Source organism: Rhinolophus ferrumequinum, chromosome 12, assembly GCF_004115265.2.
Source record: "Rhinolophus ferrumequinum isolate MPI-CBG mRhiFer1 chromosome 12, mRhiFer1_v1.p, whole genome shotgun sequence".
In the NCBI taxonomy this organism is placed as follows: domain Eukaryota; kingdom Metazoa; phylum Chordata; class Mammalia; order Chiroptera; family Rhinolophidae; genus Rhinolophus; species Rhinolophus ferrumequinum.
In genome coordinates, this window is record NC_046295.1 from 75441502 (window position 1) to 75458846 (window position 17345).

The window sequence follows — 17345 nt, forward strand, 5'->3', positions numbered from 1 at the left end:
ATAATTTTCTCCATCAAAATCCTCAGGTTCCACTTATTGTATCAGGTCCCTCCATACGTATTAAAGCTGCAGGTTTCTCTTTGTCTAAACTTTCTCCATCTGAGCCTTTGGCAACAATGTGTCCCAAGAGGGGAGACACTGCCCTGTGAGAAGCCAGGTCCTCTCTCTGGAACTGTGAAGTCAGGAGGCCCTCTCTACCTTTCTCCTCCCTCCCTCCCTTTCTCTCCCTCTCTTCCTTCTTTCCTTTCTTCTTCCTCCTGGCTTTACAAATATATATGTAATTTGAAATTAATTTTTTTGGAGTAGTTTTATATCAAAATGGAGCAGAAAGTACATAGGGTCCCCATATACCCCTGGCCCCAACACATGCACAACCTCCCCACAACTGGTATCTTGCGTCATAGTGGTACTTTTGTTGAAATCAATAAACCTATATGGATACGTCATTGTCACTCAAAGTCCACAGTTTACATTAGAGGTCACTCTTGGTGACAACCTTCTATGAGCTTGGACAAATGTGTGATGACATGTATCTATCATCAAAGTATCACAGAGAGTGTTCTCACTGCCCTAAAAAGTCCTCTGGCCTCTGCCTATTCGTCCTTCCCTCTTCCCACCCCTGCGACCACAGATTCTTTTACTGTCTCCATAGTTGTGTCTTTTCCAGAATATCATATCATTGGGATCACATAGTATTTAGCCTTTTCAGGTTGGCCTCTTTCCCTTAGTGATATGCATTTAAGGTTCCTCTGTGTCTTTTTATGGCTTGGTACCTCATTTCTTCTTAGCACTGAATAATATCCCATTGTCTGGATGTACCAAAGTTATCCATTCACCTACCAAAGGACATCTTGGTTGTTTCCAAGTTTTGGCAATTTTGAAAAAAGCTGCTATAAATATCTGTGTGCAAGTTTTGGTTGGGATGTAAGTTTTCAGCTCCTTTGGGTAAATACCAAGGTTGGTGTTTTCTGGATCATACGGTAAGAGTATGTTTAGTTTTGTAAGAAACTGCCAAACTGTCTTCCAGAATGGCTGTACCATTTTACACTCCTACCAGCAATGGATGAGAGTTCCTGTTGTTCCACATCCTCATCTGGTGGAGTCAGTTTTCTGAATTTTGGCCCTTTGATTAAGTGTGTAGTGGCATCTCACTGTTGTTTTAATTTGCAATTTCTTAACGACATATGATGTTGAACATCTTTTACGTATTTGCTATCTGTATATCTCCTTTGGTTGCAGTGTCTGTTCAGGTCTTTTGCCCACTTTTTAATCAGAGTGATCATTTTTTTATTGTTGAATTTTAAGGGCTTTTTGTTTTTGTTTTTTGTATATTTTGGAAAATTGTCCTTTACCAGATGTGTCATCTGCAAATATTTTCTCCCAGTCTGTGGCTTGCCTTTTCATTCTTTTGATATTGTCTTTCACAGAGCAGTTTTTCATTTTAATGAAGTCCAGCTTATCGATATTTGTTCTATGGATCATGCCTTTGGTGTTATACCTGAAAAAAACCATAGAGGTTTCTGCTCATGTGTTTCTGCTCTGGTGAGTTGTAATTCTTTGTATTTGCCTGTCTGTCTCTTCATTTTGGGGAGCAGTGATTTGCCCTAAGACCTCACTTCTCTGACAGATCTAAGAAGAGTTGATTTTTCAGTTTGTTCAGCTTTTCAATTGTTGTTACTATTTCCCCAAAAATAAGACCTAGCCAGATAATTAGCTCTAATGCGTCTTTTGGAGCAAAAATTAATATAAGATCCTGTCTATAGTATAGTATAGTATAGTATAGTATAGTATAGTATATTACATAAGACCCGGTCTTATATTATAGTAAAATAAGGCCGAGTCTTATATTAATTTTTGCTCCAAAAGACGCATTAGAGCTGATTGTCTGGCTAGGTCTTTTTTTCGGGGAAACACAGTAGGATGAAGTGACAATTTCTAAGCTCTTTACATGCCAGACCAGAAACCAGAAGTCCCTCCTGGTTTTCTTGTTTTCCATTACACACACACACACATGCGCACTCACTCCTCATTCTATACATACTATTTTCCTACTGTCCTTTTTTTTCTTTTTTTTTTTTCTTTTTTGGGTACAGAAGTCCACCTGATGCCTCTCCCTTTTCTGCCTAGACACCACCTTTGGATTTGGTAACATTGCACTCCATGGCAGGGGTGTGTCCACATTTAACTAATCTCCTACTGATGACATTTATGTTGGTAGTTTATGGCTCTTACCTACAATGCTCCATAAACATCCTTGAACAGAAATCACTGTGGATACATTTGATCGTTGCCACAGGATAAATTTGTAAAAGGAGACTTGCTCAGTCGGAGGGTGTATGTGTTAAAAATTTTGGAACCCCCTCATCTCCCCTCAAAGGCCATCCCACTCTGCACTGTGTCTCTTTCCGGCAGCGAGGTCAGGCGGAGGTGGGGCTGTGCGAGCCGTGAACCCCCAGACTGTCCCACGGGCTCAGCTCAGAGCATTTCTCGTCACTGCAGCATCTTGGCCCAAATTAGCGACCATATTTTGCAGGGTCCTCCTGGGCCTCAATTTGACCTAGATGGGAGTATCTGGATGTTTGATTTGCTGGAAAAGTCTGGGAAATTTCCATCTAATGATAACAAGAAGAGAAACAACAGCTGCCAACTGACCCAGTGATGATTTCTCATGGCAGGACCTGGGCTAAGTCCTTGGTGAGTCATCTCCTTTGGACTTATTAGCCCCATTTTGCAGATGAGAAAACTGCTCAGAGAAAGGCAGCTTCTTGCCCAGGCTCCCGCAGCCAGGATCAATCCTGGTGTGCCCAACCCTAAGCTGGCAAGCCCAACCGCCCCACCATTACACCTTCTCTGAGCCTCAGTGTGGCAAGGGGTCAAGGATATGGACCTTGTTTCCCTCACAGCGTGGTGAGGACCGAGAAATGAGAGGGAGACTTTGGAACCTTAAGATGCATGTGCATGTATCCACGGTCAGTGTCAGGGACAGGCCTGAGACCAGCGTTCAAGCTCCGCCTGGGGTTTTCTGCCTCACCTACAAGATGCCCAGAGTGGGTGGTCCAGGGCTGGATGGTGGCTCAGTAACTGTTGGCTGGGTGAAGGGGGATTTCTAATGCAGCCTGTGGTGCTCTCCCAGGAAACCAGGTTGCCCCTCATGTCACGGCAGCTGGTGATGGGTGTGCCGGGCCAGGTGGTGGCCATGGGATGTATGGGAGCAGCTCGGCCTTTGGAGTCCAGCACCCACACAGTACTCTGGGTGCCCTTCCCCTGTCTGAGCCGCAGCTTTCACGTCTACAACATGGGGATGGTTCCTCACAGGGCTGTGTGAGGACTGGATGAGGTTTTGCTTATGCGTTGCTGAACCTAGGGTCTTGCATGCAGTAGGTGCTCATTAATCAGTGCTCTTGATTCAGAGTGGCCAGGACACCCAATCCGGGCACCTCCTTTGGGAAGCGTTTGTCACCACAGGAGGAGTTTTGCTCCCATGTCTTGTCCAAATGGAAAGATAAGCCGGCTGCTGCTCAGAGTCCCCAGGCTGTCCCCCCAATCACAACAGAACCTCAGGCCTCTTCCCGCCTCGCAGGCTTCTCCCCACCCCTACTCTGCCTGCCTGGCCCACTGGCACCTGCTCCACTTCAAACAGTTGCTTAATTCACACATTGGGGCTAATAAGTCCAAAGGAGATGACTCACCAAGGACTTAGCCCAGGTCCTGCCATAAGAAATCATCACTGGGTCAGCTGGCAAAATTAGAGTTTTGAAGCATTCAGCGATGAATACAAGATAGAATAAGGACTCCCAGAATATTGTCACCCAGCCCCTGGCTAGTGACAAAAGCAGAATAGATGTCCGATGCTCTAACAATACCTGGCATCCTGCCCCTGTGACCACTGGGCCTCTTTCCTAAGCCCACAAGTGTGCTACGTCGTGTGCACGTCCCTGCGTTCACCATGACCTGTGTGTGTTCCTGAGTGGTGTCACTTGGGCCTGTTACACTGCATTGCGCTGGCGTCAGGTGAAGGCGTCCAGTGGTGTTGAGTCTGGGCGTGGCTCTGTGTGGCTGTTCCCCCCTCTCTCACCCCAGGAGCAGCTGGCTCACCTGTTCACAGGCCCTTGGTTCGTCTGCCCTGCCTGGTCGCCCCTAACCCCCTCACCCCCAACCCGTCTGCATCTTCATGGCGGCCAGTGGGTTCATTCCTTTGTCTCGCTCCTTCTGTCTTTTCACTTCCCTGCTTTGGCCTTCCCATCTCACCACTGCCCTCGAACGCTCACTGGGCACCAGAGCAAAAAGCAAGGTGTCCCCTGCGTTTATTGAAAACTCTCCTTCCAGCCTCGAAAACTTACAGAAATATGGTTTCAATGTTCCCTTTAAATTCTGGATCAAGAAAAAATGTGAGGCCACACATAGTTTTCTGTCAGGGTGTCATTTTCTCTAGAGTCTGTGGCCTGGGCGGGTCATTAGGAGGGAAGTTTGCTGACAGGTCACTTGCAGAATGAGCTCATGTCCTCATAGAAGGGTGGGAGTAGGTGGCTGGGCATGAAGGGATTGAGGGAGAAATGGGCCCTAGTATTGGGACAACTGAGGCCCAGAGAGGCCAAGTAAGTGGGACAGTAAATAGTGTGTCAAGGACTTGAACCTAATGTCAGGACGGAACGTGTAAACGTGGCCTCCCCCCACACTCCAGACCAGGACACATCCACAATCACGGAGTTAACAGAGCTACACGTTCCTGGGGTCTCCCCACCTGCAGGCACTGAGCTCATCCCATGGAAGAGTGGCTTAAATTCTGTAGCACTCCAGGGATCAGGAATTCTATTATTGCCATTTTATGGATCAGCAAACTGAGGCTCAGAGCAGCTATGTACCTTATTCACTCTGCCCACGCCTGGGTTGCAGGGGTCAGAGAGCAGAACCCTGGAGCCCCATCAAGGGGTGGATGAACTTTGTGCTCCAGTGACCCCCCCCCACCCCATGGGGCCTTCCTCATGTCCACGTAGGAGGATGGTTCTGGAGCCGGGATGGTTCTCTGAGTCCAGTGGGAGAAGATGCAAGGTGAAGTTTCCCTGGGATCAAACCTGGCAGGGGTAGGGGGATTCTGGGTCTGGTTCTGTCCTGCCAGTGGTTCCCTGCATGGCTTCATGCAGGCGCTGGCCCTCTGCAGGCCTCAGTGGGGGCTGAGCAGGAAGGTCGCCTCCTCCCGAGGGCTATCGGAGCCACAGAGGGTGTAAGCAGGAGAGTGGCACGGTCAGAAAGACTTGGGCAGATGTGGGGAGAATGAACCAGAGGAGGTGGGAATGGAGAGTGGGAGACCTCCTTGGTCCTGGAGAGAAATGATGAGGTCTGAATCAGGCAGTGGTGGCAAGGAGGGCGAAAAGGAGACATGTGGTGGTGACACAGGGTCTCAGTTCTCAGCCTTGGCTGCGTGTTGGACCCTCCTGGAAATTCTGATTCAATTGGTCTGGGGTGAAGCCTGGGCACTGACATTTATAAAGCTCCTCTGGTGATTCCAACACTCAGCCCAGGCGAGGGCCTGGGCATGAGCTAGGGTGATAGCCTGATTTGGGTCCAGGTGGGAACCCACGGGGGCCAGACCCTAGGTCTGGGGTCCAGTGGTGCTGCTTTCTGCCTCCTGCCCAGGTCAGGTAGTTTCTGGGACTTGGGACAGATGGAGGCTTTGATGGGGATGGAGGTGAATAAGACCGACGGGCAAAGTGACCTCTCATCCAGGAGTGTCCCTGGATGAGACAGAGAAGTGGCAGTGTGGGGGCTCTGCAGCAAATGTGGCTTGTGTGGCCACTGCCCCGGACAAGGAGAGGCTGGTCCAGGCTTTCGGTGACGTGAGGGGCCTATCGCTGAGACGAGGCCTGAACCAGACCCAAGGGCTGGGGGCAAGTTGTGGGGCTGTCTGCTGCCCTGGACCACGTCCCTCCTGGCCACCTTTGCCCAAATCCGCTGGAGCAGCTTTCCAGGCTGCTGTGTGCGGGGATGGAGTGATGGTAGTGAACATTCCCTCTGTGAAGTGGAACCGTTACTTCCGCCCAGAGCAGGTCCTGCAGCTGATCCCGCCCCAGTCTTGCACGCTGCGGACAGATGGGTTTTGCTGAGAGACAATGTCAAGTGTGCAGAGTGTTGGAGAGAAGAACTCTCTCTCCGTAGGCTGGACTCTGGCTCGACGAGGCTGGGCCTTCATCGCGGGAGTTTTCACCAAGAGCCCACAGACTTTCTCGACTTCAGATTTACAAATTGAAAATCATTAATAATTCTAACCAGGCGGTGATAAATCTGAGATCTCTCTCGATGAACCCGGACAGCATTTCATAAATCAAAAAGATTACTTAGGAATTTTTTAAAATCTGACGTCAAAATGTCATGGTTACTAATGGTTTCGGTAGATCTCGTGTGGTGATACATCATTTATCTGCGCTGCATCTCAGATGTGACACGGGGGGCAGAAATGGGATGTCTTTTAATATCGTGAATACATTTCAGCCCATAATAAAGGTATTAACAACTTCGTGGTGTGGTTTCTTCCAGAGCTGGAGGACTGATTTAATGCCATTGTGGCTCCATCCCCTCACTCCCCAAACTTTCCAGCGCCGAGACTGGGAGGCCCCAGGAAATTCTCAAGAGGCTGAGAATCTCAAGAGCCTCCAGCCCAGTGGGTGACAAGTTGGGTCACTCAAAGCCAGCTCTTGCTCACAGGGGTGAGACCCTAAGATACCCCTAAAACCTATAAAAGGGTTAGGAGTCATCTAATTACAAGCAGCAGTAATTATAACTCCTATTAATTGAGCACTTATTATGCACTGACTGACATGCACTAAATGACTGACATGTGTTGATTCACAGACTCCTCACTGCAACCGTTTCTCTATGGGCCCAAATCCAACACACTCTGCCCCACCCGTCACCTCTCTGTCCCAGTCTCCCCCAGCTGGCTCTTCCAGCCACATGGGTCTCCTTCCTGCTCTTCAAATACCTGCGGGGGCTCCTGCCACAGGGCCTTTGCACCTGCTTTTCCCTCTGTCTGAAACACTTCCATGGGTGTCTGCGTAGCTCCCTCACTTCCTTCACTTTTTTGCTGGACCCATACCTCTTTGCTGACGTCACCCTGACACCTTATTTAATCCTGTAACCGTCCCCTCCCTTATCCTGCTCTCCTTTCCCTTTTGTTCCCACTGCACGTATCTAACATGGTCTATAGTTTACTCATCTCTTAGTTCATGTTCTATCTCCCCTGCTGAGATGTCAGCTCAGTGAGGGCTGGGTCCTTTGTTCTGTTCACTGATGTGTTGAAAGCTCCTCGGAGTGGCCCATGGTAGGCACTGCCCGCTCCTGACAGCTGCCTGTGGGCTCTCTGGAACGCTCACCTGACTCTCACTCCCTTGCTCAGAAGTCTTCCATGGCTCCCCAGTGCCTGCGGGAGAAAGGCTGGGCTCTCGAGCCCCTGAGCGCCCTCCAGCCTCATTTCCCACCACCTCCCATGTGCTCCACGTGGCCAGCTGGATCTCAGACCAGAAAACTCCCATCTTGGGTTGAGATAAATCCAGGTGATGCACCCACCACTCCGCGGCTCTCTCTGCAGCCATCCTGACCCCTCCCCACTCTGGCTTTACCACCCACTGGTGCCATGGGACCTGAAGTCATAATGGGGTAGGGTAGGCACCCAGACATGCCACTTGGCTGGGTCAGCTGGCGTATAGGTGAGAGTGAGCACTTTTCCTATTCTGGGAAAACATGTCTAGAGGCCCCCAGGTCAGAGCTAAAGGGGCAATTAGAGAATCTGATCCTCTCCTGGTACAGCTGGGAAGCCCAGGGCCCAGAGAGGGCAGGAAGGGCCCAAGGACGCACAGCAGTGCCTGGCTGAGCTAGAGTGGACTTATTAACCTTCCTCACCTTCTACACATGGTTCCCCCTACATGAGGCCACAGGGGAGGGTGAAATCCCAGCTCTGCCACTTACATGCTGTGTGACCGTGGCAAATCACTCACTCTCTCTGGGCCTCAGAGTTTTCTTATGTAACATCATATTTAAAATTCCTCCCGCAAAGGGTTATTGTGAAGACTGAGTAAGAACTAAGCACTGTGCCTGGCGTGGAACAGAAACTCAGTCCAGGGTCATTTCCCTCCCAGGTGTGGGAGCTCCTCCAGGGCACAGATCCCAGAAGACTCTGGTCCTCCTTCCACAGCTGCCCATTCTTAGTAACGATGGTAATGGTGGTGATGGTAACCGGCCCTGGTGCCAGCACCTGGAAGGCGTTATCGCATTTAAACTCTCCACACGCCTGTGAGGTGTGAGGTTGAAACCTCGAACATCCCATTTCACAGAGGAGCAAATGGAGCCTGGGGAGACGAGGCAGCCTGGCCAAGGTCACTCAGCTCGGGAGCCTCAGAGGAAAGATGGGGACCCAAGTTTGTCCGGCCCTTGGGCCCACTCCCTCACACCCCTCCTCACCCAGGTGCCCTATCCCCTCTGTGGGCCCTGGCTGCTCCCACAGCCTGCAGCCTTCTCCAGGCCCCTGGTGCTTTGCGAACCCTGCTTCCTTGGTCTCTGAGGGCAGCAGCCCTGGGGCAGTTGCACCTGGGTATTCCCAGTGCCCCACCCCATGCACAGGGGGCGCTCTGCCCACCGCAGGTCAGGCCCTGGACCTTCATCCTCGACTGTTTTCTCTCACACTCCATATCCAAGCCACCAGGAAACCAAAAGTGTCACAATAAACTGCTTCTCACGTCCCCCTCAGCTTCCACCCTGGCCTAAGCCCCGTGGCCTCTCCCCTGGCTTATGGCGGAAGCCTTTTAAATGCATCCCCCTCCACTCTTCTCCATTCAGCAGCCAGAGTTTCTTTGAAAACTTGAGCCCGCTTCGGTCTCCCTCTGCTCACACCGCCCATTGCCTCCCGTCACTGGGGGAGAAAGCCACAGCTCTTTATTTAGGTCTGTTCCCTCTCCGACTCTCCCCTCCCCTCCAGCCTCCTAGCCTCCTTGCGTTTGCACCTACTGTTCCCTCTTCCCAGAACTCCCTTCCCCTATATCAGCAGGACTCACTTCCTTCCCTCCCCTTCTCCCCCCCCCCCCCCCCCGTGCCTGCAGCTCCCTCCCCAATTCCTACCCTGACCATCTGGCGCACTATACCCTTTTCATTTGTTAGGGTTAATGTTTGTCTCCCCCATTAGAATGTTGTCTTTGGTCACTGCTGTACTCCCAGGGCCGGGAAGTGTGCCTGGCACGTAGCAGCAGCTCAGTAAACGTTTGCTTAATGAATGGAATTGTGAAATGAAGAAACGAGTGAGTGAACAATTCTGCAAAAGCAGCGAGGCGGGTCTTCACAGTTCTCTCATCTCCATCCACTGCCCAGACTTTGGGGGCAGGTGAATATCATGAAGTCCTGTTTTCCCTTCAAGCCCCTCACCTGTCCCGGCTCCTTCGTAGGTCCTGGACAAACGAGCAAACAAAGGGCAGGAGGACTCGGAGTCAGATGAAGCTGGGTTTGAATTCTGGCTCTGCCTCTTTTGAGGACAGCTACCTGACCCTTGTGAGCCTCAGTTTCTTTATGTGTTAAATGGGATAATGACATTTATTGAACATTTTCTATGATCCAGGCTCTGTTCCTGCTTCCCAAGTTGGTTAAAAGACTAATGTGAGGTAAGGACAGAAGCTCAAGGCAGACAAATGAACGGGACTCAGGATGCTGAAGAATGGGAGGGTCCAGCCTCGCCCTGGGCCTCTCGGTTCACCTCATTGTGGGCGCGCAGCTTTATGAAGCCTACATGTGAGGGGGCAAATCCGCCAGCCCACTGGCCTCCAGGGGGAGCTGGGGAAGTGCTGGCCTTAGTCTTGGTGCTGCTGTCTCAAGACCACGCATGTGCTGATAGAAAGGTGATTTTGTGCCAGGGTCGCAGAGGGGCCTCCCACCCCCCTTCCCATTTCCCCCACCCCGGCTGCTCAGCCCCAGCTCTGGCCTCAGCAGCAGATGAGCCTGTCACATTCAGCGCTTTTATTTCACACAATTGCTTCTGCCTCCTGGAAGAGCTTCTCCTCGCAAATCAAATCCACCCCAGGCGGGGAGAGTGAAAATCAATGCCTGGTAGAAAGTTCCCCCACGGAAAACTAATTGGTTCTCCTGGAAAGTTCTTTGACCACAACAGGCTCTGGCATCCGCCTGGGCCCTCCCGTCTGTGTGCCCAGGCTCCAGGTTGGCTGACAGGAAGGCAGAGAGGAGCAGAGCGGCGTCCCTGGGGCGGCTCACTGAGGGCCCAGGCGGGACCTGGGCACGGCCAGGGCTCTCCAAAGCTAGTGGAGAGAATGGTGAGAGGGGGAGGCTTGGAGCCACAGACCCAGTTTCAAGTCCAGCTCCAACACTTCCTGCTGGCTGCCCCTGGGCAAGTCACTTTGCCTTTCGGAGCCTCAGCTTCCCCTTTTGGAAAATGGGGATATCAAGAGTCCTCACCCTACTGGATCATTGTAGGATTATAGATGATATGTGCACAGCACCTGGTAAATATTAAACTCTTAATTAACAAGTCTCAGCATCCCCTCCAGAGCCTCTCTCTATCAGAGAGGGCTGATCCTTCAGCTGCCTCTACCAATATTCATTTGTTGAGTGTTTGCTATGTGCCAGGGGCTGACTTTGTGTTGTATGACTTAATCCTTTCAACAGCCCATAAGATGCCTATTGCTAGCACTCCCATTGTACAGATGAGGAAACTGAGGCTTTGAAAGTTAGGGAAACTTCACCCTGGTCACACAGTCGGCAGTTGCCAACCCCAGGGGGGTCTGAGACCTGATCTGGGGCTCTTCCCACTACCCTAGGCCTCCCTGGGCACAAACCTTCCCAGAGGATCCCAAGCTGGCTCCGTCACTGCGCTGGGCCCTGCCTGGCGACTCTAACCCTCCCTGAAGTGACATCTATATAAATATTGTTAATGGCCAGAACATAATGTTAAGTCAGGTTTTACTGGACTCCCTCATCCAGCGTGCGGATTTATGGCAATAGGATTTGAGGTAAATGTTTATTGGCCCCAGTGAGGGCCAGGCCTTCCTCTCCCCCAACTGCCGGTTCCCTGGGGCTGCCCGAAGGACCTTGGTCCACCTGTCGGGAGCACGCTGGGATAAATCTCGCTGAATGAAATATTTATTAATTTTGCTAACCAGTGTTGATCTCATAAATTACGCCGACTTTTTCATGAAACGGTTATTAACATCCGAGGCGCTGTGTTAATGGCTTATTGACCAAATATGGGATAATTAGGCCCGGGGAGCATGGCCTAGCTGATCTGCAAGAGGCCAATTTGGCCGGGATTATGCCAATGACCTATTTTATATCGCAGTTGGGGTTGTGGGGAGATTCTGGAGCCTGACCCTCTGAAAGCTGAGTTCTTAAGGGGGTTCCTGGCAGGGAGCCACTCTGGCCTCCTGCTCTCCGCCTGGCCCACGACTCCCCCAATGTGGCCAGGCTTGTTTCTCAGCAGGGAAAGGGGAGCATGGCCAGGCCACTCCCTCAGGGCCTCCATCCTGACCCCAGCTCTGGGAGCCGGTGTTGCCAGGGCAGATGAGAAAACAGGCCTGGAGTGAAGATCACGTAGCCCATATCCCCATCTGCTCCTGCAGAAGCAGGAGAAAGGAAGAGCCTGTCTGCTTTGAGAGCATGACCATTTCTTCCAGAGAGAAGGACAGCAGGGAGATGTGGGTCTCCCCAGGGCGCTGTGCATATGTGTGCATGGCTGTTCTCCTGGACTGGCTTGTACATACAGGCTCAGTCATGCACGTGTGGCCTGGATGTCTTCATTTGTCCACACACATGTGACAGGGCCTCTGCGTGTAGCTCCACGTTTGCATGTGGGCCCTGCACGTATGTGTACAAAGTGATGCTTGAGGCCGTTTAGCTTTCCATTCCCGACGGGGGTGGCCCCTGCACGCTGCCTCTCAGGGACCTCGCTTTGTGGGTGACATGTTCACAGCTCCTTCCAGAGTCAACAGTGAAAACCACTTCCTCCCCTGCCACTCCCCGCTTCCCTCTGGCCCCCAATGAGAAGAAGGGGAAAGGTGTCTCGGAACCAGGGACGCTCTTATCAAATTCCACTCAGGCCACTTGCCCCCCTGAAGGGACAAAGCACTCATTTTAGGCAGGGCGTTCATTGTTACACTGAATCGAACAACAGTCAGGAACACAATGAGGGAATTGTGGATGTGTGGGGCTGTGGCGCCTCAGGGTGGATCCTGCCCGCCCTGTTTGTCCGGCGGGACCCACCCCTGGCCTCCGCTGACTGGGTCATCGTGGGGCATCTAATCCCACTGGAGAAAACCCACTCTGGTTCTCTCCTGGGAATTTGGAGCAGGGCCAGATGCCAGGTGGTCTCTGCTGGTTGGTACACTGAGGCTGTGAGCACTTTGTGCCTCTGAGGAGTCACGTTCAGCTGGGGAACTTGGAGAAGCAGAGAGAAGCTTGGAGAAAGGGAGAGAGAGCTACAACTCACTTGGAAGAGCAGTGAAGCCAGTGCGCTGAGGCCCAGAGTCAGAGAAAGACGGCGGAGAAGAGGCCATCGCGTCCATCCCAGCCTTGCTTCCTCTGGGAACTGGTGCCAGGGGCTTGGGTATGAGCCCCCAAAAGGATTCATCAAAGATGGTGGAGAGGAGCCTGCACCTGGAGCCATGGAGATGGTTCTGGGTGCCCTTGGGGTCTCTTGTCCAGAAGACAGAGGCTCCCAGTGTTGGAAGATGTCAGAAGATGCACTGTGGTAAGAACAAATCCACTGCTGTCAGGCGGTCAGGCAGAGCATCCCACACCATGATGGCTCCACAGAGCGCTGCCTGCCATGCAGGTTCGCATTTTCTGTTATAAAGTCTTTAAACATTTTTAACGCTGAGTACTGAGAGTTGGGGGCCTGGTGTATATGGCCCCCAGCTATGAGAACAGCATGCCCCATTGGACTGTAAGTGTCGGTCTTATTTAAAGTTTTGTCCTAGTGCCTGGCAGTGAGCTTGCTGGATTAAGGAGTGAAGGGGTGAACGAACGAACGAACGAACGAAATGAATGAATGAATGAATGAATGAATGAATGAATGAACGAACATGTCATTTGGTCAGTCTTCCTCTAAAGCATCTCCACAGTTGTTGACTATTGATCCTTCCTGCCCCTACCCTGGCTGAAGCCCTGGAGAGTCCTCCCCTTTTGAAAGATTTTACCTTCCTCTTCCTGTCCTCACTACCCACCCTCCTTGCAGACAGCCGCTGCAGTGAACCTCCCAGATAGGCATCAGGCAGCCCCCCTTGTCTATGGTCCTTCCCTGGATTTGCAGAACCCCAGCCTGCAGGCCTGGCTTGCTCTGGGCCGGGCCTCTCCCACACCTCCCTGGACTCTCCCTCCAGCCTTCCCTGGGTTCCTCCCACAGGCTAACTTGTCTTCCTCTGCATCCCTGCTTCACTCCTTCCACAGCCCTCCCATCTCAGGTTCAATGTCACCTCCTCTCTCCTGATTAGGTCTCCTGTATTTTTCTCTTCTTTCCCCTCTTGGCACCTAACTGTAATTTGCAATACTGTGACCACTGGTTATTATTGTTTTTTGTCTCCCTTACTAGCCTGCAAGCCCAGGAGGGCCCAGCTGTGATGTTTGTCATCATATCCCAACGCCAGGCCCTCGAGGAGCATTTGCTGAATGAATGAATGAAGTGGTCCAAAGTCACCATACCACTAAGGGCAGTGCCGGGATCTGAACCCAGGACCCTCTCACCCTTGAGTCTTTGGGGCTATCGCCTTCCCTGCTGTGTTCAATAGGTTGGTGCAAAAGTAACTGCAGTTTTTGCAATTTTTAAATCACAATTATATTTGCAGCAACCTAATATTTTTCTTGAGCACAAGAACTGAGATAAGCATCTTTGGAGACATCTGGACTGGAGTGGCCCATCTACTTTTTGCCTTTCCTGAGCCCTTCCCCTGTGAGGCAAGTGCTGACTGATCAGGAGGCTTGGTCACCATCCAGAATGGAGGGCGCCAGGGCAGCCCTGTGCAGGCAGCCTCTGGGCCCTCGAGCGTGGTGGCCGGAAGTGGAGCTGGCCAGTTCTGCCTGCCAGTCCAGTGCCTCCTCCCTCGCCTCCCAGGCTCTGCCCAGCAGAGCTTTTCAGATAGCCTAGATAGGTGGTCTGCCCCCCGGCAACCCCTCCTCAGGTTAGACAGCCCCATTTTCCTTGGCTCCTACAAGGCTGAGCTCAGGGAGGTAGACGATGCAAGGGCTCCAGGTTTCTGTGCTAGCTCTGCCACTTAGCCTTGAGCAAGGCCTTCACTTCCTGAGCCTCAGTTTTCTCCTCTCTAAATGGGCACAGTATTACTCACCTCCCCCAGGAAGCTGGGTGGGGGGGCGAATAGCTTACCAGTGTTGCTCTGAGCAGTGGCGAGTTGTTCCCATTAGCCCAGGACAGGGCCTGTGTGTGACTAGTGCAGGCACAGTGTCCCCACTCTTTAAAATGTCCAAGTTTGGATGATAAATACGGTCACCCCGGCTCTGAGGGAGAGGAGTCCATTTGGCTTTAAGAGAATTTTATCTTCTTTGGTGCTTTTCCAAGTTTTCTAAAAGAAGCAAGGGTGGCTCTTAGGAAAAATAACGTGATAGAAACAAATGTTTCCTGCTCCCAGATCTGCATGGGGACTGACTTCTGTGTAGTGTGCTGCCTGGCACCCGGAGCTGCCCAAATCTCTCTTCTATGCTGAGCATCCAGGGTCTGGATTTCAGCTGCCAACACTGCACAATGTGCACACACACACGTCTCCGGGCTCTCTATCTCCGGCCCCTGCTTCTTGTCCCAGACTCTGGCCCTGGAGGCCACTGCTTCTGTTCAGGTGACATTTAACAAGCCTGGAGAAGAGGAAGTGCCCCCCCTACCTTTGCCAGATATGGAATGAGAATTTTAATAAGGGTTTATTTTTAATAAAGGTTAATAAAGTTTAATTAAATTAATAGTAAAGTCCAATATTTGCCGAGAGGTGCGTCAGGCCTGGCTGTGCTGGGAGGGGCCAGGGATTAAGCTCCTTCCTGGGTGAGGGAGGAAGATGAGGGAGGAGGAGTGCTGGGGCTGTTGGGACCTCTGGAAGTGACACCTCCGTTAATCCCCATGGTAGGCCCTTCGCCAGCCTGGGGGTGTTGGGGAGAGAGGGCCGGCCAATCCTGGGAAAGCTGTCCGCACAGAACCAGGTTCTTCCCAAGTCCCCCTTCACCAGCCAGATGGTGGCACCACTCCCAGACCAGCGCTCAAGGACTTCAAAGTCTTCTGTGTGCTGGGCCTGGTCCTGAGATATTTATTCATCAAGTGTTTCATTTACTCAGAATGAAGTACGCGAATACATGCTAAGCCGACAAGCCCGCCAGCCTTGCTGGAGGCTTTTGGGAATTTCTGTGGACCCGACAGTACCCAGGCAGGAAGCTGAATGAATGATCTTAGGACTGAGGTAGATGTTTGGTCAAGAACAAGACGACAAGGAGGGCAGCTGCGATCTTGGATCTGAGTAGAGGCGGTGCCTGTGTCTTAGAAAGGGTTTCATTTGAGGGTTCAGTCCAGAGAGAAGCCTTTTTTGTGCTAGGCGCTGAGGAGAGATGGGCACCCCTGAGTGGCCAGGGTGGCTGTTATCTGGGGAGGAAAGAATAGCAGTGTTCTTTCACCCAGAGTGTACGTGCCGCATGCTGTGCATTATGCCATGTGGGTTACAAGGGCTCTCCCTGCTTCCTCACAAAGGCCCTTGGAGGCAGGGACTCTTACTAGCCCTATTTTATAGATGAGGAAACTGAGGGTCAGAGTGGTACAGTGACTTGCTCAAGAACCTAAAATGACTCCTCTCTCCCAACCCTCTGTCTCAAACTCAGCGGTGGGAGGGAATCAGTGCTCTGAGGGCATCTGCTAGGGTGCTCTGACTGGCTCCTGCTCCAGGAGGGCCAGGGGCAAAGGGCACAGACTCCAAGGCCGCTAGCACCTGGCCCCAGTGGCAGACCCCTGTGTGGTGCCTCTGGCACCAGCTCCAGCAGGCAGCCCTGCCTGGCAGAACACATGAAAGATGGCGAAGTGTTATTAACAAAGGCATTGATTTTCCTATCTCTGCTTTATGCATTTTATTAGCCAAACACTTTACCGTGTAACCACTCAGCGCCACGCTGGCTGGCGATGAATCTGAAATGCCGGGGCACGTAAAACAGAATTGACCACATTGCTTATGCGCCAACAACAAAAATAACAGGCAAAAGTGTAATAAAATGAATAGCACCCGGCAATGGCCATAAAAAAATATTACCCGGGGGACCGGGGAATTTCCTGGGCTGTGAAGTAGCTGCATGAGGGGTCGTAGTGCTGGAATGATGGCAATTTCTATCTTCACAGATTTGGCCAATACTGAGGCTTACTCATGCGAGGCTCTGGCTTTGGTCATGTCAGACTGAGTTGGCCATTGCTGGCCAAGTCCTTTTTCATCTGGGGTGTAGGAGACATGAGCTGAGGAGTTTGCAGCAAGACCCTAGAGTCAGAGAGACTGGATTGAAGTCCATATGCTTGGGTTGTGTGACCTTTGCAAATCACCGACCCTCGACCCTCACTGTGCTCACTTCCTTGTGAGGACTGGGTGCAAACAGGCCCTTCTCTAGCTTCATCAAGGGACAGTTGCTTATAAACGGTACCTGGAATTATCATGATCATCATTATTAGAGAAGAAAGGCCTCCCTGCATACCTTTTTGAGTGCTCAGCCAGCTGGTTCAGAGGCAGAGGGGTGGCTGCTATGACCTCCTCTCCTACAGAATCAGTGGCCTGGTCAGCAGGGCCCTCCTTCCCCAGGGTCACACGTGGGCTCCCCTAAATCCTTGCTAATGACTGTGCATAATGAACAGCAACTCCTCGGGGCAGGAGAAAAAGACGAGCTCTGAATCTATATATGGATTCCTCCGTCTCCCTGACTCTAAATTGTGTGACAACTGCAGGTGGGTGGGGCGGCCTTGTTTGTGAAGGCAGGGTGGCTGCGCTGGAGCGCAGGGCTCGGTGGGGACTTCCCGGGGATGAGGAAGGTTCCCTATTGAGGTTGCTGGGCCTGACACTGAGCAGGGCAGATGTGCCCCCAGCCAGGCTAGCAGCCCGGAGCCTCAGAGCACCTGTACCATGAGGCACAGGTCCTGCCTGTCTGGTGTGTGTGGTGGGGGGCAGGGGGAGCGGGGGAGGCAAGAGGGCCTGTCTGGATCATAGTAGGTGTTGAATGGAGGGACCGCTGGTGTGCTGAGCGCCTGTGTGCTGGGGGTACTTAGACACTGTGAGTAAGCAAAGTACAGAGGCCCCTTTCACAGGTGAGGTGACAAGTTCAGAGAGGGGTTCAGGTCATGCCACCTCCTG